The 24,644-nt window shown below is 27.7% G+C and overlaps 1 long non-coding RNA gene and 1 other non-coding gene across 6 annotated transcripts in view; both read right to left on the reverse strand.

The window, feature by feature from the left end:
- Positions 1-24,644, reverse strand: part of LOC114130074 (uncharacterized) — a 55,097-nt gene that overhangs the window by 26,344 nt on the left and 4,109 nt on the right. For 3 of the 5 annotated variants that reach the window (XR_007603901.1, XR_007603900.1, XR_007603899.1), the window contains one exon: positions 20,694-20,836. This is a non-coding gene — a long non-coding RNA (uncharacterized LOC114130074). Of the gene's footprint in view, positions 1-13,017; positions 13,307-15,853; positions 16,019-20,693; positions 20,837-24,644 lie in introns of all 5 variants that reach the window. The other 2 variants (XR_007603902.1, XR_007603903.1) reach the window with 2 other exon arrangements.
- Positions 23,140-23,212, reverse strand: Trnat-ugu (transfer RNA threonine (anticodon UGU)). The gene has a single exon. It is a non-coding gene; the product is annotated as a tRNA-Thr (tRNA).

Here is a 24,644-nt window from a genome sequence, read left to right on the forward strand (position 1 = left end):
AATGGATTTGCTCCGAGCTTTATACATAGGTTTAGGTGTGAGTGTGTGTCTGTTTGTACGGTACTGTGTTATAATATTATATACATACTATTCCGTCATATAAGCCAACAAATATACACACATATATACAACAGTATTATATTAAACAGGGTGAATGGTCCTCCACGTGTTTTCTCGTTTTCTCGTTTCAAATGACGCGGGAAATCGTGGTGATGGGCTTTCCTATAAGGTCGTAAACATACACACGTACACCGGACCGGACGCGCGTGTCGTACCACTCGCGAAGACAACCACCCGACCCAATGCGTCACGCGGTTTACACGTGCCGATAAGCCTTGACGGTATAGGCGTAAGCGCAATATAATATTGTGTATAGGTTTCCAACAATTTTGTGTCATAATATTTTAAATGTTTCAAAACATAACTCCTAGTATACATAAAACATCATCTGTAATATTTGGAAAAATGTACAAGAATATTGCAGCCCTCAATATTCGTTATTCGAGTATTCGACGTATAATTGTTCACCGTTATTGGAGATGCGTATCCGCAAATGGCGATTGATGACTTACGTTTTAAATTCAGACCGGTACTACAAAACCATTATAGGTTTTATGAGTAGGTACGCGTACCTTTGTAAAAGATCAGAAAATAAATAAACTTGCGTTTTATTTTTCATTTCCCGACGAATTAAGTAATATATATATATTCCCAATTTAACGATTTTCTAACAATACTTTGCACAGTAAAAGTCACATTAAACTATATGTGTAGTCTAAAATCAAAAAAATAAAATATATTACACCAACGCCCGCCCACGCAAATTCGTCAATACAAATGTTTTTTTCAAAAACATTATGTATAGTTTTCGATAACGAAATTAATGTTGTATTTTCGACAGGCACTTTGTATATAAACAAATCGATAAAGCTCCCATTGCTCACGATTGCTCTTATATATTCGGACAAAGGACAACCCCCGCTAATGGACATTGGCTATTCGATTTTCAGGAATAAAAAAAAAATACGCCTGGAAGCGAATTTCCAATTTTTCAAAACATGAAAACAATTTATTTACTATGAACTGTGCAGTACTTCAAAACTGAAAAGTAAATAATTTAATTTGATTCTAAAATGTAACGCTAAATTCGAATAGAATGAAATATAATTGTAACTAGTAAATATAAATTAAACGTTAAACTACTCTATATGGCGATAAATTACTATAAATATAATTATAATAATAATATAATTACTATTTATGTAATTAACATACACTGCATCTAGCGATTAATCTATTGAACAATAGATATATCTATGTATTTAAATTTTAACTGTATTTTTGTATTCATTTAAATAAATATGAAACGTAACTAATAATACCTATCTGCAACAATAAATAAAAGTAGTATTTCCATAATCTTAAAATATAAAGGAGATATTGATTTAATCTGTTTGACTTAATACTTGATAGATATTTTTCAATTCGATGATTCAGCATGGATACATAGTAGTATTTAATTAGAATTTTATTCAAAAAGTACCAATATAATTTTCACGGTTTTAATTATAATATGTTATTATATTTCTGTGCTAAAATGTATACTTAAAATTAAATTTTTGATTCCTATCCTTTAAGAAAATACGACTCAATAAAATTCGTACACAAATTGAATTACATAGTTGTATACATACATATATAGTTATATTGTACTTTGTTGTTTCCGTTGTTTCAAACTATATAGCTGATGCAATTTCTGCGCACTTGGTAGTTATGGTACTTGGAAGACTAGTATTCTACAAAAGTAGACCCTAGCTACTCTACTACTTAATTTTTGAAAACACTTTTAGTTGAAAAAAAGTTTGTACTTCAAACATTTATATGATAAAAGAAATAAATAATATTGATTTGGTTACGTAATATAATAATCTAATAGAAATCATAAAATAAAACTACCTATATGGAAATATGATAACAACAAAAATTAAAAATATATTTTGAAATTTGTAAAAAATAATTATAAATAGGTAGGTATTAAAAATTTTAAATGTTTATGAAAATATTTAGATAAAATAGATATAAATTTAAATAGTTTGTAGGTATCCTAAGAATGATATTATGATAGTCGATATAGATATAAATACGAACCTATATAATATTATATTATAATTTAGGTAGTGAATAAACATTATAAATTATATACTGTTTAGTATTATTAATCCAATATTATAAAAATATGAAACATGAGCTACGACTGCTACGAGTATAAATTATAACTGTATAAAATCACCACATCTTATTGTTGAAAATAATAACATTAGAATAAATAAATTACGCACAACGATCATTTTTAGATTTTCGAATAAACAAATTTCTTTAGAAGTTAAATATATTTTGTATAACACTCAACTAAAATGAAAATTACTAACACCGAGATCCGCCATGTACATAATATATTAATATGTACAATACCAAACAGTGTTTGTATTATCCCATACGTGCTGCAGGGTGACGATGAATGCACATGAGCCTCCTTTTGTGGACAATAGATGTGAACTAAAATGACCATGTCCCTTGTACATGGCCCCGGTAAATAATATACGATATATCGTATATATTATTATTGTAAGTTCGTTCAATTTCGGATGACCGATAATAGGGACCCGGAGCGAACTATAATTATTATGGTGCACTGATGCATCTACGATAAACGAAAATAGAAAAAATAGGTTATGCGTAACAAATATAAAATAATATAGACTTATAAATAAATCGGACTATGAGACGATTCATCACCATGCAAACCAAAATTTTCTTGTAGAAAGAATCACATTTATAAAAAAAATGTTTACTGTTCCTATATTTAAGAACAAAATTGTTTTTAATGTTGTTTTGTAATATAAGTTATAAATATTGAACTTAGAGTTTAATACTCGATCATTATTATTAATTAAAAGTCATCTAACACAGATATTATAACGACATGAGTCTAAAAAAGTATCTAACAACTAACTAATATATTTTACAAACACAAAGAGAATGCAAAATCCAAGGCATATAATTTTTTGGATACAACAAACCGGACTTCCGGAAAAATCGTCGTTATTTTTATGGGTATTTCTAGAAACTAACACACATATTTTCATCGATTACCTAGTGTGTGATGTTTCGTATATTATCTATATTTTCTTTCTCTCTCACTCTCTTCACTCCGATACGCTAAAAGACCCTAATCCTGCACTCATACATACCGTATTATTATTTTTCTCTTTCTATTCGGAAACTTTTTTGCCTACCCACCCGTACATCCCGCCAGCGCAGGACGGCAATAACAATAATAACGCGCTCGACGGCGGTGGCGGACTCGGTGATTTTATGGCATGGAAAAAAGGGATACGGTCAGTCTACGGAATTGATGGCGCACGGTTTCCTTTCTCGCCCAACGATTTTTATTTTTAATGCATAATGTAATGGCATAGAGCACCCTATACAACTCGTAAGGATGTAACGGGAAAAAACGACGTATGAGAGAAAATTTCCTTTTTTTTCTTGCTTTTCCTTCTTGGTGAAAATAACAAATCGTAAAACAAACACAAGCTTGGATATTATTCACCCGTGGCCATCGCATTGGGAGTACAAGGGGGTCATAAATTATGTAACAGGCCCCACACGAATATTTCCACATGACAGATACAAACCCTTAAGGAGAGTCGGCGGGGAATTTATTTTGATTATAATATCGTATTATTATTCGGTCGCATTAAAGATGTCTGTGGTAAGAAATCTAGAACAAAGATGGGATAAGGGTAAAAGGAAACTTCGCACTGTGCAAAATAATGGGTAAAACGAAAGGGGAAAGGGTGTATTTTCAACTTGAATTATACAGGGCGATTGAAAAATTTCAGCTACATTGAAATAGAAATACCTTAACAATCATATTTGGTTCCGTACTTTTAAATTCATTTTAACATTTAAGATATGAAAATATTTAAATACTACAACATTTTTTAAATATATAATATTGTCTATTATAATAAAAAAAAATATTATAGTTTTAAAGTTTCGATTAATATCAAAATAAATTAATAGGTATACTTATAGGTATAAACGATTTTCTCAAATATGGCCATTGTGCTTAGATCAATAATCGGGAAAATAAAATACATAAACCAAGCTAAGAAAATATTGGTTACGACCATGATTGAACATTGACATTATTTCACTGTTATTCAAAAAATAATTTTTGATTTGCTAATTTTTTTCGTGCATATTTTAACATTTTAGTGCAAATATTTATGCATATTTAAGATTTTTTAACACATTTTTGGTTAGTTTTTGACCCATATAAATCTGCGATCTACCTATAACTTATAAGTTATAAGCATATACAAAAAAAAAATATTTACAACATACAAATAATAAGTATATGTATGTATGCATAGATTGTTTATTTTTATAAATAAAAAACAATTAAAAAGGTCAAAACATAAATAAAAAATAAAAATTATCTTTTTAATAATTCATATGTATGTATGATTTTTAACTGTAATATAATCATAATATGCAACATATTTATTAGAATATTGTATCATTTTTTATAATACAAGTTCTATGTAATTAAACAATGTATTATTTTTTGTTGAATTTTAGAATACATCATTATTAACAAGTACCTGCGTGAGATAAAAATATTTACTTAAATTTATTTTACTCTAATAAAATAATAGGATCAACTTAGTACAATAAAATAACATATTAATAAATTTCACTGTGTACCCAGTTATGAATTTAAGGGGACGAAATGTTAGAGATAATCTCTCTGTTTTACATATCATATTTTAAATTAGTTTATAAGTCATTATATTTTATTACTAAAAAAAACTAACTTTTGTTTTGGGAAATTGAGTGATAAAAAAAGTTTCATACAAACTATAGTAACAAAATGCTGTTCAACAATATTTTTTGATTATATTTCATTATACAGTTACATATTTAAAAATCGAACAAACACTAGCTACTAAATTTCTTAGTATAAAAAACTCAACCATAAAACTGCACCATAAAATAACCGAAGGCATATATAAATAAAACAGACGAACACATTCATGAAATGTAAAGCCGTAAACTTTTCGGTTATTGCCATTTCATTCCAATGTGTATGTTTTATAAACACCCACGGACCTGCCTATTTTTCCATTTTTTTTTTTACTTTTTACAATCCCCTAAACGACCGTTAAGTCACATAAGGGCAAAGGCCATTTAAAAAAACGCTCTCACCCTCCGAGGGTAGATTATACGTATTCATTTTAAAGTAAAAAAAAATAACAAACCTTGGGCATATAAATATATTATGTTTAGTCCACCAAATACATAGAGGGTTCACTATCCAAAAGTGGAGTTTAATATTTAATAGAGTTAAACGTGTTTATGTACACAAAAAGCATCTAAAAAATCGTATACTAAACACCAACTCGGTTTTGGGCAATATCGCCAAAACACTTAAAAAAATTATTTATTACTCCATTTCAAAACTTACTCATTACCCAATAGAAGTGAAAAAACATTTTTACTCTACTTGTATTTTATTCTACGTTTAATTTCTAAAATCAATATTAAAAGATTAAAAAAATTATTTTTTTTTTTTAATACGTACATATTTATTATATAATTATAAATACCTATGATACGTAAATACGTAATACGTAACACATATGGTTGAACATTAAAAAATATAATGTTATAAAAAATATAAGTTATATTTAATAAATATAAGGTTATTTTATTTTTATTTAATTAACGCATGCAATATATATAGAAACTGTAGCATTATTAAAACAATAAAACATTATTGAGTTAAATTAAAATAAAACTAACAACATTTACTGACGTTGGTATTTGGTTTACTATTTAGCTATTATCATATTATAAATTAATATAAATTAATACAAAAACATAGAAAATGTAAATAAAATATAACTATACATATATTATATTATTATTAATAATAAACACCAATTCCATTAAATATTCATCCATAATAAATATTCATAATGTAAGCTAATTGCTAGATATGAAAATATTATATTATTTAATTATTATAATTATAATACATTATTTTACACCGAAAATAACTTAACACTACAAATGTAATATTTTTATTATTTTGAATTTTTAAATATTTGTTAGTCTCCATGGAATTTAAAACACTTTATACATGTTATAATACATAAATACGCATAAATCATAACATTTGTATAAACAATAACTATGCATACATTTATTAAATATAACTTATAAGTATATCATTGTATAAATAATTCCATAAGGTAAACGTATTTCAATGTGGCGTATAAATATATAAGTCCAACATTTTCTAGATTAAGAAATTTAGTTAGATATATTCCTCCCGTGGGACTAAAAAGAGGGATGATGTATCACTAAATCTATTGGGACTAGTAACGTTTTTTGATTGCCGATTTTAAATAGGAATATCTACCCCGAGGATATTTTATTCCTTTCATTTTAAATGTATTGATATTTTATTTATAAACATCAAACGAACTCGGTTTAATTTTTATTTTAATAATAAAAAAAAAGTGATCATCGTAGAAAAGTACCTATTATTGTGATTACTGATTGCTGATGACATTATTATTATCCTTATTATTTCATAAGCAATAACAAATGCTGATACACTTAAGTATAAATATTAATCTTAAATAATATATACAATTTAAAATACTTACATAGAATAAAAATAGAATAATATTGAAATTCATAATCATTATTTAAAAACTATCATAGTTTACAATTAACATTTAATAACATTTTACGTTTTAATTAAAATACGTAAAAAATGATTGAATTTATCCAATAAAAACTACACAATTCAACTATTTTTATAACTATTTAATTCAAATACTATTACATATTTTTGCATAAATACCAGCTGTATAAACTCAACTTAACCCGGGAAAAAACCAACATAAAACATGGCGTTATATCGGTGTGTTTCGGTCTTAGAGTACCTTAAACAAGCCAATCTGTATCAGTGTATCTAATTTTGTGAACTAATTATACCGCGAGATAGGCAATCTGCCTGTAGCGGATTGGATATAGCACTTAATGTATTTTCGAATGTGATTCTAACTACTTTCTAAACTTTTTTGATATCTTTACGAATAACCTCTGAAACATCTGTCAAAATTAATCGAGTAACTTCAGAGTCAAAAACCTACAGACATATGGACATCGCATTTTGTAATATATTTGAATAACAAACAAATAATTAAGTGTTATTTAAAAAAAATTTTTTAAAAAAAAATCCCAAATTTACGTATACACTGGACTGCCAGTTTATATCATTTTTTAATTAAAATATTTTTCTTTAAGCATATAAAGCGTATATTATACAGTATGTCCCAAAAGTCCCGTATCACCCTTAATATCTCCATGTAAAATCACTATATTTAAACGCGGTTTTTTTTACAGTACCTACTAAGTATGAAAATTCTGATTGAATGGCATAAAATTCATTTTTTTTTTTTTTTAATTCAAAAATTTTCAAAAAATTTTTTTACGCATTTAAGAATTTAAAATTTTTAAGATAGCCATTTTGTTGAACATATTTTTTAAAACAGTTCGAAAAAAAAAATACTAAAATTAAATAAAAATTGACCAAGTTAGAGCAAGTTATGTTTTTGAATAATTGGTAAAAAAATCAATTATTGTTTCACATTTCAATAATGAAATATCTAATTTCAACACACGACAATACTTTTGCATTCCTAATTAAAGTTTTGATTTGAATAGAAATAAAAATAGCCGTGTTATATCGTTTGCTGAACAGTGAAACTGGTTACCTATTTTTAAGTATTTTAATTATCATGAAGTGAACCTAAAGTTACGGTATTGGATAATTTTGGAGCTACAGCTACACTTCCAAGAATGTTGATACTTGATGATATTATCTACGTTTGTAACACTTTGAGATCTACCTGACCTATTTCGTTCATTGACATTACCTAAGAGTTAAAATTAAGTTATTAAAAAAATTATGAAATCAATAAAATAATTCAATAATAGGTACACAGCTTTACACTCACTACCTAATATCTACGTGATATTTAGCTTATTGTAGGAATTGTTACTTCATGATAATTAAAATACTTAAAAATAGGTAACCAGTTTCACTGTTCAGCAAACGATATAACACGGCTATTTTTATTTCTATTCAAATCAAAACTTTAATTAGGAATGCAAAAGTATTGTCGTGTGTTGAAATTAGATATTTCATTATTGAAATGTGAAACAATAATTGATTTTTTTGCCAATTATTCAAAAACATAACTTGCTCTAACTTGGTCAATTTTTATTTAATTTTAGTATTTTTTTTTTCGAACTGTTTTAAAAAATATGTTCAACAAAATGGCTATCTTAAAAATTTTAAATTCTTAAATGCGTAAAAAAATTTTTTGAAAATTTTTGAATTAAAAAAAAAAAAAAAATGAATTTTATGCCATTCAATCAGAATTTTCATACTTAGTAGGTACTGTAAAAAAAACCGCGTTTAAATATAGTGATTTTACATGGAGATATTAAGGGTGATACGGGACTTTTGGGACATACTGTATATAAATTTAATAAAAAAATATTTGATTTTTGTCAGGCAAAATTAAATTCTTGTCAAAGACATTCTATTTAAATCTTTAATAGTTTAAAAACAAAGCAAGAAATACTCCCTAAGTCTCAAAGAATACATGTACAAAATTAATTGGTTTAGTAGTTTCAAAATCTAAAAGTCGTACAAACGTACATTAGTTTTTATGTATATTTAAATATACTTATATAGATTTATCTACACATATTTAACTTCTCCCACTAGGACCTTAAATTTTTACACACAATAATGGAAATTACTTCAAATACTGTTATTATTTAAACTAAAAATATATTTTATAATTAATAAATTAATCTAACAAAAAAGGTATTACGAGATTCCAAAGTTCAAGATCTAATTCAACTACAATAATTATAAATTATAATGAAATACAATATCACCTATCGGTATATTTATTATATCTACTGTTCGACAATTTTCACATTTTTCTATCGTATACCTAACCTGGATTAGGTTTTAAATTATAATATAAGGTTATTATTTTATGGTATAACTTATATAACTTCGACAACTCTTTGAATATTATAAAATACATAAAGAAAACAAAAATTAGAAAAATTAACATTTAATAAAATTTTCAATTTTAATCAACCGATGATTCCCAGGTGGCAGATTTTTACATAAGTCTAAAACTATAGCTTTATCGGACTTTTTTCTTCCTAAAAAAAATTGAGTATATTTACCACAAAAGAAAGTAAATGAATCTTTTTAGAGGGATTAACGAACCAGTGAGCTTATATCACCACACAAAGGCCACCCTTCTACACGAGCGTCTGTCAATCTCCGATATTATCGACTTATCTCCGTACACCATACGCCAAAAAAAAAAAAAAAAAAAAACAAATTAATTTTCGCAACAAGCAATAGGCGTTGTGGCAGCCGTGGCAGCTGATTGTGAATTAAGAACGTGCTTGCACGCATAGGGTGTGTTGTTACGTTATGTGAGTAGAGCGGTGGTGATGAAAATCCACTCTCTTCCATAACTTTTTTCTCCACGCGCGCGCGCAGGTCATTAGGAGACCGGACTTTGCAGAAGGGACCTCCACCCCTGACACCCCAATTTAATTTATGCGGCATCACACGCGGCCGACCCTCGATTTTTCGAGCACCCGAGACACGATCGTGATCTGATTCTAAAAACAACCGCCTCATTTTTTTTTATACTCTTTAACCACTCCTCCCTTCGACCACCACCACCAAACCCTAATCTTGCTCCAATCATTACCACCGTCGACGGGTTGTTTTTCCTGTATCCACACCCTTCCACTTTACCCTTTGGTTTTTATTTTTTTATTCTTTATATTGTAAATGGGTTTATTAATTCGGACGCCATTTTCTTCCGAGACGGCAATGTTGAATGAGAAATTATCACCGTCTTTTTACCACGTGACTTACACATACACTGTAATACGTACATTTCCTTCTCTTTCCCCACGCATTTCTGGTATATTTCAGAATTTGTCAGAGAAAAAAACAACAACTTTTCCAGGCGCACAAGGGGTTGCTGTTACCGCCGCACGAGCGTAGGAATAAGCTTAAAGGAAGCCTTAATGCCGTTTCAGCGTAGTTTCTCCCTCTGAATAATCAAAATTTATGAGTTTCGTACGAACCCTGCGAAATGACGGTATTCTATCCCGACACCCTTCCCTGCCCATATCCCTTCAAACACCCCTTGGCCGCAATTCACGTGATCACAATATTATATGTAGCCAGGGACGACCGCCACCGTCGCCGACAGTGCGTATGCGGACCCCACACGTATTGGTCATGTGTTACGCTGCTGGACAACAACATTTTGCCATTTACAATACAAAAAAAAAAATGTTAGCTTGCAAAATATAATAAATATTACAAATTTGTCAAATATATAGGTATACTATAATACTAATATTATATTATAAAATCCAACAAATTTATACTCATGATGGTTTCAAAATATACGTGTATTATTTACGAATAATACTTATCATTTTCTTTAAAACAATTGTAGAGTCCTGAATATAGTCCTTTATAAACAATAAAACATACAACTTTAACATTATAATATAATAAGTAAACGATTTGATAATATTTTAAATGCCTAATAGAATAATTAGATAATGCGTTTTAATACTTTTCAAAATATTATAATTTTAGTTTGTTCGTATGAATTCTTATTAAACTATTTTTAGCATATTTACATATTACATGCCGTTTCTAGTAGTTCTTAAGAATAATTTTAATTTATATTTGCTACGCCTATAAGTATAAGTTTTTTCTTTATGTATTTATTATCAACTTAACTATGAACTGTAATCACTATATTGAAAGTAAAAAAATTGTTTCCAACATTTAAACATATCCACATCAATAGAGATTGAACATTTTACATTTTTACATAATTTAATTAACAATTATTAGGTAATGAAGTAAAAAAATTATTAAATAATTTCCTAAAAAATTAAAAAAATTACCGAGAACTCGCGGAGAAGAAACAATTATAATTAGGTGACAACCACGTTTTTAATAAAGCCGATTACTATTATTTTGTTGAATTTTAAAAAATAGATGAATAAAACGATTAATTACTTTTATTTTACAATATTATTTTAGAATTTGTTTTGCTCGTTTGTATATTGTATAATAATAAATTTTATTACAGTAATAAATTATCCTTTATATTTAACTAATTAATACAGTTTAAATATTGTAATTTTGATATAAAAATATTAATCCTTAGTTATTTAGTTATTAATATATAATAATATTATATTAACAATCAATAATACTTTTATTTGCAGCAAGAGTTAAGGGATGAATTATTATAGTACAGTATGCACTCTCCCAACAATTCCCCCACCATAAGCATACATAAGGGACAGCAATGTTGGTGTTTGAACAGACACTGAAAACGGAAGTTTAATGGGCCTCGTTGACACAAGAACAAGGCGAATGCAAAGACTTTTTTCTTCTACACGTCCCCAAGACAATTTTTCTAGCTAGGCTTTCCCTCTACCTCTTTATTTTCCTTCCCACCACGCTAGTATTCCTTTTTACCGGAGGCTCCGACGTCGATTTATTTTGATCCCGTTTTGTAACGCATCCCCAGGGACGGGCTGAAAATCGTTTCTTGGACAAAAACTAAAGGGACTTAAAGCTCAGAAGAATGATTCAACACTGTCGTACGTGCATTATCATTTTCCCTTTTGCCCACCCTATACTATCCCAGCACGCACAAAAGCATACTATTCCATTTCACCAGTATGCCTGACGCTGAACCACGGACGCTATTATATATTGTTTACGCTCTGTCGTCTACTTTACCTTTTTTATGATACCATATCGACGAGGTCTCGGCTTTCATATTTTATACGAGTATTATTTAAGTATCTAGAATATGATAACATTTAAACATTTTAAAACGATAGAATAATAAAAAATATTAAAAATATTGTTTATGTATAATCAAATTAACACTATGAAAAATAGCAATACATTGAATAATCTATATGGAAAATATCACATATCACTGCAAAACACAAGGTCATAACAATTTCAATTGATTAAAATTTATACTAACTACACACAGTTATAAATTACTCACATATGAAATAAAATGGAACATAATACTTAAATGTATTTTAAATAAAATATATATAGGTATATATTGGCTAATATGTTTTTCTCAATTATGTGGTTTGTATCAATGCGTAATACATTACGTCTCAGTCTCGTAAATGTATAATATTACCATAAACCTATTAAAAACAATTGTATTTCAACTTTCTAATAATACTTTAGGTATATATGATTACATAATAATAAAATAATAAAAAACAGCTTATTACTCGTATAACAATATATTTATTAACAGTGTGTTCAACGACCATTAACATTTCCTCACAAATAAATTATTTAATTCAATTTTAGATAATATGTTAAAATTTTAATTTATTTTAGTTTTTAACAAATCTTATTTAATTTAGGTACTATGTTGTAGTAGGAACAAGTGCACTCCACAAATATACAATTTAAAATAAAATCATTACAGGTAATTATCCATGTTATAAATATTAAATATGTTACAGATACCTAATATAGCTACTAAATAATAATTTTTATTGCAATATTTTTAATACTATGCTATTCCATACATTTAAAATACCTAACACCTCATACAATTCCTAATCCAATAATAACAATTCGTTTCCGTCTTTGAAGTATATTTAAATTACCTATACACTTAACGTAATAATTTGTTAACCATCCGATGTCGATAATGTTATTGTTCGTTTCACATCATATTTTAGACATACTCGTTTGTATCGTTTTATAGCAAACAAAACGAATATACTTACACGGTTAACTCGAGTTGAATGCAAACTCGACTGTTCAACTTGCTCGGAGATAAATCAACATGATTGATTCGACTTCAGGAGCAAACATTAGCCATATAATATACGCGTGTATACTATGTATAGTAGCAGGCAGCAGTCGTAGCGGAGGGGAAAATTTCAATTATCTTTAATAGACGGTAATTCTATACTTCTCCTCCTCCGGTCCCCTCCTCTGTGGTTAGCTCAGCAGGGATGTTATTATATATGGCGCAGAACAACATAATGCTCGAGTGAAACGTTAAACGGCACCCTGAATCCAACAGTAATTGCGTTTATATAAAATGGGCGTTTAGCTGACGGAAATAGTCCAAAAAGATATTGCAAGAGAGGGCATGAGGAAACCATAGTAGCGTTGGAAGTTGGTGGACTATTATTTCTGGAATTCGGTTCATTGAGAAATTAACCGATTTTACCCGATTACACGCATCCAATCGGTGGTACTATAAAATGCTACAAGTATAATATAGGAAATCGTCTCGGAGTGCCTTCATTTGACGGTAGTTGGCAAAATTCCGTATCGAATGCGATTAAAAATACCGAGAGGCGAACAAGGTTGTAGAAACCGAGAAGATGAGCTAATAAATTATACGATCGTATCATCTTACAGACTTAGGTTTATTCCTTCTGTATGATATCGTGCTAAAAGATAAAAATTATTATACGAATAATATTAAAATTTAGGATTGTTGACAAAATATAAGTAATATTAATACATGGTAGCTTTTGAATACCTGTATGTTATAATAATTCGCATTAAATTTGTATAATATAATTTTATGTAATAGATCGTAAAATAATATTATTAATAATTACTAGGTAATAACAATATTCGTTACCTCACGCTTTTAAAATTGTTCAGAAATCCCAATAAACAGAATTAATCGCTTTTCTATCAAAAAACTTATACTAGTTGGATTTAATTTTATTAAATAATTATAATTAGGATATCAGGCGGCATTAATTATTTTTCAACATTATCCAGTCTAGTTTTATTTATGAGAGATAGTTAATGTGTGTACCATTTCGCATTCGTAATAGTTCAAATATTTTATATTATAATAAGTTTATTGTAAATCGCTATTGTATATAAAAACAAAATTAAAGATATTGATTAAATATTTTAACGTGCAACGTTTAGATTATTGTGTATAAACGTATAAAATCTTAATAAATAAATAAATAATTTTTTTTTTTTTATTCAAATTAATCATTGGCCGCATTATTATACATAAAACGGGTTTTCTCTATTAAAACGACTACATAATATAATGTATGGATTTTTTTCCGTGGCGAACATAGGTTTGGGGCATTAGGGGCAAAGCTGGGAATACGATTTAAACAATTTCTCAGTTCACTGAAGACGTTCGGCGCGGTGAGCATTTATAATAATAATAACATGCCCGCGAAAACGTCAGTTGCACATTATTCTGCCGCCGTCTTTTCCCCCCCGTTTGCATCACATGCGCGCCACCGACTTACTATACTTACATATTATACATTTATACATATATATATATACGTGTGTGTGTGTGTGTGTGTGTGTACAGTTATCCGGTCTATATGTATGCATGTACATCTATATAGATAGATTATATATATACGCGTATATTATGTACATAATATATATAATATATATAAATGTATGTATTTACGCGGTGCGCTTGCGCCTGCCGACAATTATGTTTATTCACGCTCTGTGCGCCCGCCAGCCCGCCCGCCCGCCCACCGTCATCGACGCCCGTGAACCCCCCCGCAAAAAAGTCTGCGAGTATATATATATAAATGCGCGTGTGCGTAAGTGTGTACGCCAAGTCGGTCGTGTCATTCCTTTCTTTCTCCGTCCTTTCACGTCTTTCTCTCTCTCTCGTCCTCCACCCCCGTATCTCTCCCCCCCCCCCATAACTTTCTTCCTTATCCGCACGGCCTTTTTTCTTCTCCCACCGGATTCACCCTCTCGTTCTACCCTCCGGTCGCTCACACTCTCTCACTCCCTCCCTCTCTTTATCTCTTTCACCCTCTCCGCGTCTCTGTCTATTCCTCGTATTTTGTTTCTCTTTCTTGTATTCTCTCTCCCCGTTGACAGCCGTCATTCTCCCGGACACCACGCCGCTATACACACACACACAGCAATAGTCCCTCTCGCGATCAATATCCACACACCGCTACCCGCTCCTTCTACACATACATTGTATATACATATATATAAATCCATTGTCATTGTTATTCAGTGCGTATATTATGTATTGTTCACATCTATATTTATGTATTACGCAATCCGTGCATGACTATATGTGTATGTGTAATGCTTGCATAAATCACTCGTCAAATAACACCGGTCGTGGGTACCTGTATACTACACCCCTAACCTTTTTAAAAGCCAATACAGTAGACAGCGCGCCAAGTCATCGTATATTGTTCGGACGAGATTACGAGCAGTAAATTGCGTCGATGTTGTTATCTAATATCTAATATATTATTTAATCGTTACGAACACGGAACCGACCTTGACCTTAACCCTGTGGTTAAGACGTCGCGGTACAGATACACCGCATACCGAGTACCAAAATGTTTTTTGATTGTTCGAAAAACCTTAATACAATATGGTAAACTACCAGCATTTACCGTTTGTTTCTGTGCTATTTAAATAGGAAAACCCGTCCTGTAAGTATATTATATTATATTTATAACTAACCTATTGGGGCTACCTTTTGTCGAATATATTCATCGGGGAGTTGTCACGTTTGACAGAACGTGGCAAACTCAATTGTTATGACATAATGTTTTGAGATGTACCTACCAACGTCTATAATCCATCATTCGTAAATTTATATCCACCAATTCGCATGCGTTTAATCATCGTATAGAGTACATCACATGCATGACAACATAATACTAAAAAATTTATTATTAAATCACACAAATTTTGTCATCTGTTCAATGTTCGTGCGTTCTATTCGAATATCTATAAAACAATGAAGTACCTATAGTAAGTTAATGTATGAGTTAAATTTAAATTCAACAATAAATCATTATATACAAAAAACAATACCGATCGAAGTTTGTCAGCCTATATATTACTAAGCATATTTTATGATATTGTATTAATATTAATATTATATTAATTATAGTAATTTATTTTTCTGTTGAATTAATATTTCCAAATTTAAAAGCACTTTAAAATCTCATTATATATGTATAAAATATAGTAATAATATACATTAAAAGTTTAAAATTCTCACGAATACAATTTTTAAATTATAACAAAATAACAAAAATCATTTATTTTATCCAAGTTAGAAATTTGAATGTCTGTATAAAAATATGCTTATAATATATTTTTTATTTTTTATTTGAACATTAAATGCTTAAAAAAATCATATCAATTTCTCTTTAATAATATTAAATAACTATAATAAAAAATTATGATAAACCTTGTATTACATTTTCAAGATTTTTGACCAAGCAAAATAATTTTAATCGATATAGGTATATAGGAAAAACTCTCGTTTTTATGAATTTTTAACTACAATATAATTTGCAAATGTATACAATTTTAACCAGTATCTTCAAAAATTAAACTTAAAAAGTTTCTACAAAATATTATGAATACCTAAATATTTTTGGTACATTTCATTTTAATTGTTGAATAAATAATTAATTAGGTATAAGGAACTTTTTCTCAACGTTTACAAAAAAAAAAAATCAAAAATGTCAAAATTTCTATACAGTTCAAAATTTGTTAAATATTTTGAAAATGTTGTCATGTTAAAAAATACAAGTATAAACATTTAGTGTAAATCTTAAATACCTTAGGTTCTTTGTTTAATTAAAAACGATTTCATCGATTTTATCAAAAACTGGTTTTGCGTAATATTTCACATTTTTTGTTTTTCCCAATTATTTTGAAAAATACTAGACATTTTTTAATTTAACTCTCAAAATACTATTTGAATATTTGATAAAATTTGTTACCAAAGATCACCCTTTGTGTTGAAAATCTAATCATTTTTCTACACAAAACAAAATACACGCACCATTGTAATATTAATACATTCATTGGAGCTCCGCTCAAAATCTAAAAGCATAATTTTAACTCAACTTCAGGAAATTTTTCGTATGAATATAAAATATAAATTCACCACAGATTTTCCTAAATCCTTTTTAGTTGTGCGGACCCCCAATTTCATATGTTACCTATATTCATATGCGTATAATATATAATATATATTTAATATTATATTATGGTTCACGGCCCATGGGTTAGGAACAGTTGCCATAAATCATTTACTGCGCTCTTAAGACAATCTGGTAATTTGTTTAATACTCGCTAAGTCGTAACTATACTGTAAGTCTATTAGTTATTTCTACACTATATAGATAAAATAAATTAAATAGTAAAAAATGTACCATCGCAAAATCAATTTTTACATTTTGTCATATAACTTTTAATAAAATCAATGTTTTGTAAAAATTAATATTCTATTAGAATTAATATCATTGTCACGTCTTAAAAACAGATTTTCATTAGAGATTTTTCTTATTTCGTCAGGTAAAGACAGTAATATAAAACAAAAATCGATTTGATTGTTTGGTAGATTACATTGTTGTACACGTGTTACCACTCAAGTCAATGTATTCTACAGGGAATTGTTAAAGTACAGTAAATACTAGTATACTACTATTAGCTACATTTACCTACTACTATTTCTTTAAATTTATTGAGTGCTTTTCATAGAAGCCTGTTGAACTGTTGTTTTTGAAATTTTTAGTATTATTTCGTCCACTTAAACGATTTGTTTTTCTTAGTATTAGTTACCTTTTCATACTGATTTAATGCCATATTCTTTTAATTTAAAAAAAAAAATCATTGTATGTTTGACAGAAAAATTGAAAACTTAATATATTCTTTGCTTTTTCAGAATTCAATAACATGAATAACATAAGTACCTATATGGATTATAAGATATTTTTTTGATTAATATTACACCTCCGATTTCGTTATCGTTAAATGTGACGACGAAAACTGTAGTCAGTAATCCGCGACAATAATATAATAATATGATAATAATTAATAAATGATAAATTGATGAATTTGAACCACATTGAATTGATATATCGCCAACGTTTTTCCGATCGTTTTTTGTTTTCTATCTTATTATACATATAATATAAATAATACAATGGTACCTAGTACCTACATAGATGTAATGTTTATAATTATATAACCTTAAAATATTATGTTTATAAGGAAACAGAGAATAGATCGTTAAAAATCATTCAAAAAAATAATGAAACTAAACTAAAATATTTCTTTAATAATTTTAATAATGCTTATAAACGATTTAACTCGAATAATTAACTTAAATCGCAAAATATATGGATATATTAAAGTAATAATATGAAAAAATATTAGACACGATTTTAAAATTGTTTGTATACTTTTGTATACTTAGTAATAGTTTATAGTATTGTATGAAAAAAAAAAAAAACTATGTTGTACTTATTAACATCTAAAAACGAATTTTTTTTTAAATGTGTGGATACAAAATTCAAAAATTAAGCCAAAACAAATCTTATAAAAACAATTTGATTGAATTAAAGAAGCATATGATTGCAGGCCTCTTATATAGATAACGACCGTTTGAAGTCAGATAAAAGTGTAAAACCTACACAGCATATACTCAATAATGAAAATAAAAAAGAAAGAATAAAACGGGAAATATATATACTATATCTCATAGGGAGGATGGAAAACCGAAATTAAATTCTTCGTTGAATTCTTGCTTGTTCCGGGGGCGAACAACACACGAAATCCACGGCAAATAGGCCAAATTATTCTTCTATATTGGTCGAAGGGAGTTGTATCTATGTGTATGTGTGTGGGTTTTATCTCTTAGAATAACGACTAATTGAATCCCGCTCAACACGTGAAGAGAGCCAGCCGTATACATGTGAATAGCGGGGTAAGACTGTAGTAGTATACTAAGGGGAAATACGCGTGAATCAAAATATAATTAATGGATGACGATAGAAATGTAATCGTAACCGACTATAAATGTGCAGAAAAATTCCATAGTAACTATTGCCTAAAGAAATAATTATTTTCGTTTTAAGCATATTATATAAGACAGATATTTATAAATTACACATTATAATAGGTATTTAAATTTCCATTGTAGCTTCACTGTATCAAAAATTATCAAGACACTACCCATTAGCTATGTAACTTATAAAGTTTTTAAGTTATATTCCTTTAAAAATATATATATTAATCTTAAACTATAACTCGTATAGTCAGTCATACGATTAGTATTATATAGTATACTAGACAGACTAAACAATTTATAAACTCTATTGTTCTATTGTATAACTAAGAAAAACAATACCCTAGGTTTTATTTCACAAAAAAAATATACCTAATGATATAAATTGCCATACATCATTTTAGAAAAGGTTAAATTATCAAAACAATACACAAATATACCAAAATGAATATTACCTACTCACACATAATATACATTATCAATTACTTCCATGGGTTAATAAGGATGAAATATTTAATACTAGCTACTTCAAATAAAATATTTTAATTACATTATATTGATAATTATATATAATTAATGTTATATATATTATTTTGATAAAGTTTAAACAGAGCAGAATTAATCCAAAACTACTAAATAATTGCACTTATACCTTCTACACTTAAAAAAAATTAACTGTGTTTAAGTAGAATTAATTATTTAATCAAGAATACTAAATTATCCAGATAAAATAAATACCTAATAAAATATCTAGTATATTAAAATTAAATATTCCTCTACAAGCGATAATAGTTATCATGAAAATACTTTTCCTTGCTCTTTAAGAACGTTTATTTATTTATTTTTCCATTTATGAAAACCATTTATCTTATGAAAAAAACTACCCCCGAGAATAACAGAAAATCGTTTTCGGATCATACACTCGAAAACTGTGGCTTTTGACAGATTATCATACTCGTGAAAATCGTTGACAATAGTATCCCGGTAAAAAAGGGAGGGTTAAACTTGAATGGATAATTTTGTGGAATAATCGAAAGCTAAGGAACTTATGTGGAGGTACAGAAGAAAAAAGCACGGCTTACTTAACCTCTGTGACCGCTATGCACGCCAAGGGAGAAGTTTCTATTGATAAAAAACCGACCCCGACTGGTGGCCGAACGAAGAGGGATCGCCCATTCTAATTCGTATTTTTTTTTTTATACATGTATAAAAATAACCGAATAGGGGGCATCATTTTTTCGAGGGGCTGAATCCCGATAACTGCAGAGGGAAACAACTGGAGGGACAAACCCATCCCGACAATATATTTTTTATCAGCTATTGTTGTTTTGTTGCCTTAGAGGAGCCATCCAAACCATTAGGCCGAATTGAGAAAATATTTATATATATATATATATATTTATTATACGCTTCTCTACGTTCTTATTTTTTTCTTGTTTTTGCCCTCGTTTTTATATCGCTGACCGTATCTACCATGTAATTGAATTATATTCGGCAACTGTAGTGTTGCCCCTTGTCAAAGGGTGGGTTGTTGTCTTTATTTTTCTTTGCTTTTGAAATTCAGTAATATTAAATCAATCATAATATTATTACCGTTTTCTCCTTATCTCGTTCATAAGTGTATTGGACGGCGAACTGTATAGGCAACATGCCCAATATATATCAAGAAAATGTCCGTCCTCTGCAACGTACTCGTATAGTATATTCTTATTACGAAAAACAATTGTATTTGAGACCTGTAAAATAAAAACATAAACTAATGTAAAATTCATGATATAGTAACAAAAACAAAAATTGCTACTTTTTACACAGTTATTATTTCTTTTATTAAATAATATATTGTCATATTGTGCGTTCTATTGAATAACAATGATGATAATACGAGTTGATTGTTTTTGTTTTATTTTAAATACAATCAAATAACTATGCAAGTATTCATAAATTATCTAAAAGTCAATTATGAACAGTTTAATAACTTACTTTATTTCCATATAGAATCAAAAATATTCAAACTTATAATAATTAATCATGAACTACCTATTGACGAGTTTAATTACGATAATTGTTATAGGTAATCAGTATCATTAATTTACTATTTACTGCCTGGATGAGTAAAACCTGTCTCAAAAATATAATTAACAATTTAGAAGTTAGAAACATTTAACTCTAAACTTTCTTTTTAATACCTAACTTATTAATAAACATTAAGCTGGTAATGTGGAAAAAATTAATCGTTTACATGAAATTCAGTTTATAATCAGGTATTAGATAACGGATTTTAAGGACGAATCAGCCTTAATAGTTTTGTATTATTGTCTAATTCAATCTAAATACGAAAATGATCCTTTAGTTTGACACTAGAATATTATTCTTAAAAATTTTTCAGATAAAAACAATTGTTTACCATACATACATTTTTTGTATTCAAAGACTTCTTCGTTTAAAATATAGCCAATTAAGCAGTTTTAGAAGATTTTTTCTTTCATCAAAATATTTCAACCACTAAACAATTTTTAATTACTTTTATTTTAAGTATTGATTGTCCTGAACGCATTAAATATTTAAACTTTAAAATTGGTTAATTTAGTTCTAAAAATAAATTCTTATTCAATCACATATATAAATACTTCTACAAAGTATTTCATTCTCATTAATATATTGAGTAATTGAATATTGATAATGCAGATATTTTATTAAGTAATAGAAATTGGTATATTTTTATATTATTATACTAATTTAACTTGTACTAAAATTATTTATAGTAATTTCTACCATAAAGAAATTTTTATTTTTTTTTTATTTTTATAAAAATGAATGAACTATTTTAATTATATGATAAAGTAATAGAATTTATAAATTACTTATTCTATCAAGAATACTATATCTACTACCAATCGTATGACTGACTACACGAGTAGTAGTTAAAAATCAATATTTTTTTATAGTTATAGCTAATATTATATAATATTTTAAATTTTGATGATTATTGTTTAGGTACATGAAACTATAATGAAAATGTATAAACGTATAAGGAAAGAATTAACTAATGAAGAGAACAAAATTGTATTATCAAATCTTAATTAAAAAAACGGAATGTTTAAAAGTTTAGTTATTTATAGAACAATAAACATAAATTTAACAAACTTGGTAGTTTTCATTAATAATAATTTTTTATTATTTAGGTATTACAAAAATTTATATTACCTATATCACATACAATGTCATACATAGTTACCTACTAGAATAGTATAGAATTTATATAATTTACTAATTAATTAATTGATTAACTTTTTAAATGTAAATGTTGATATTCGACAAAAATTATAACTTTTTTTAAACTTCTCAAACTACTAAATTTTGGCCGTCATTTTATGAAAATAATATAAGTAACTTTGTTTCTTTATTTCTTATACTTTAAATGAAATTATTTTAAATTTAAGTACATGGTATATTACCATGTTACCAATGGCTGAAACTTAACAACAGTATTTGTGATTTATAAAAAACAAATTTGTGAATTCCATATTCCAAATTCAAATTATAAATTTATGTACTTATAGAAAAAAAATAATAGTAAGAATCATAGGCGCAACTAGGGGGGCTTTGTGGGCTAATCCCCCCCCCCCCAAAAAAAAAAAAAACTACTCGTAGCCCCACTAAAAAAATATATTTTACCTTTGACTTAGTTTTGAGGTGGGGCTATAAACAAGAATAGGCCCTCCTAAGATTTAATGCTAGTTGCGCCACTGGTAGGTATGCAAGGTTATTGTCCATGTTTCATGTAGAAATTATATCAAAAATAAAATCTAGAATAAAGGTTTAATTTTTATTAAACCTCTAAAACTGAAATAAAAAAAATATTTTAAAGTTAACTTTTAACGACACAACAGTTAAAGTTTCAATTAATATGAGTTCTGTTAATTAGGTTCATATTAGAAATTTAATTGAATAAAATATTACAAATATGAAATAATTATTAAATAATACCTACTCTATTTTATAATCATTTTTAATAAAAAAAAACAGCAAAAAAGGCATATGCCTCCAGAGAGAATTGAACTCTCGACCCCTGGTTTACAAGACCAGTGCTCTAACCACTGAGCTATGGAGGCTCATTAACGGCATTGTACAAATAGTTATACTTAAGTCAGTGTTATTTTTTTTTTAAATATATTATGTATTTAACCCGATCTATTAACCACTTACTATGCAATATTATTATTGATTATTAGTCCGACCGTAGTACAGTACCGTGTTTTATTTTACGACAGTAAATAAGCAAATGGCATTAAATATCTTTACAATAATATGGGCACCTACTTTAAAACCATAAAATAAATATAATATTAAATTAATATAGAACATATTAATAATATTAATATGTTCTATAGGTACTGAAATTTATATACCTACCTATAATAAGGTATAGAATAATAAACGTAATATTCTAACTTCTAAGTCAAATTAAGATTATGTTAAGCAATTTTTGAAGTACCTACTTTTCAAAATAATAAAATAGGTACCTAATAAGTAATAACTAATAATATACCGTTTCAATATAGGTATTTAACCCACCTAGGTATTTGGCTACTTGAGATTTGAATTCATCAAACTAGGTAAGTAAGTGTTCAAAAAGTAATTGTTTTATTCTATGATGTTATTGTATTGGTTTTACCAACATTGTAGGTATTTTGTAACTGATATGGTATGGTTTTAATTGTATAGTGTTTATGTCTACAATAATCCCTAGATGCAAAAATAGTTTAAGTTGGTTAACGATTACCTACCTATTTATTGTAGATTAATATGATCACATCGTCATTTAAATTTACAAATACCTTTACTTTCCTTAATATTTACTGATAGAATAATATACACATATGTCCATGATTATAGGTAATAAATCCAACTGACATACAAAAGTAATTGAAGTATTGAAATATTATGTCTATTAGATATTTTATACATAAAGCTGATAAAGCAACCTAAATACCTACATGACTACATAAGATAGGTGTCTAAATCTACAAAACCTTTAAAAATCATCCATATTCTATATCAGGGGTCTTTATATTATTTTATATGAGGACCATATAAAAACATAAGCTCTTAGTAGATTTTATTATTTAAATATACCATGCCCAACATATGTAATATTCAACACATAGTATAGAGTATTATGAGAGTGCATGTGATAATGATTTAAGATATTATAAATATATTGTAATTGGTCATAATCTTTTCAAGGGACGGATAAAACTTGTTTGCAGGCCACAGTTTGGAAACTTTTATCCTATGTTATACAGTAACTGTTAAATATTATAAATTAAGGTATTATAATTAAATATTTTACTTATTTATTAACTTACAAGTCGAGTATTTTATTAAGTAACAGTATTTTAAGCAATCAACCATAATTTTTGTGATCTATTAATTGTGAATTGATATTTAAAACAATCTACCATAGTTTATTATTTAACTAATCAAAGCCCACACAGCGATAAATACAATTAGTTATTAAATTTAGTCATTTATATCAATGGT

This window comes from Aphis gossypii, chromosome 2, assembly GCF_020184175.1.
Source record: "Aphis gossypii isolate Hap1 chromosome 2, ASM2018417v2, whole genome shotgun sequence".
Classification (NCBI taxonomy): Eukaryota; Metazoa; Arthropoda; class Insecta; order Hemiptera; family Aphididae; genus Aphis; species Aphis gossypii.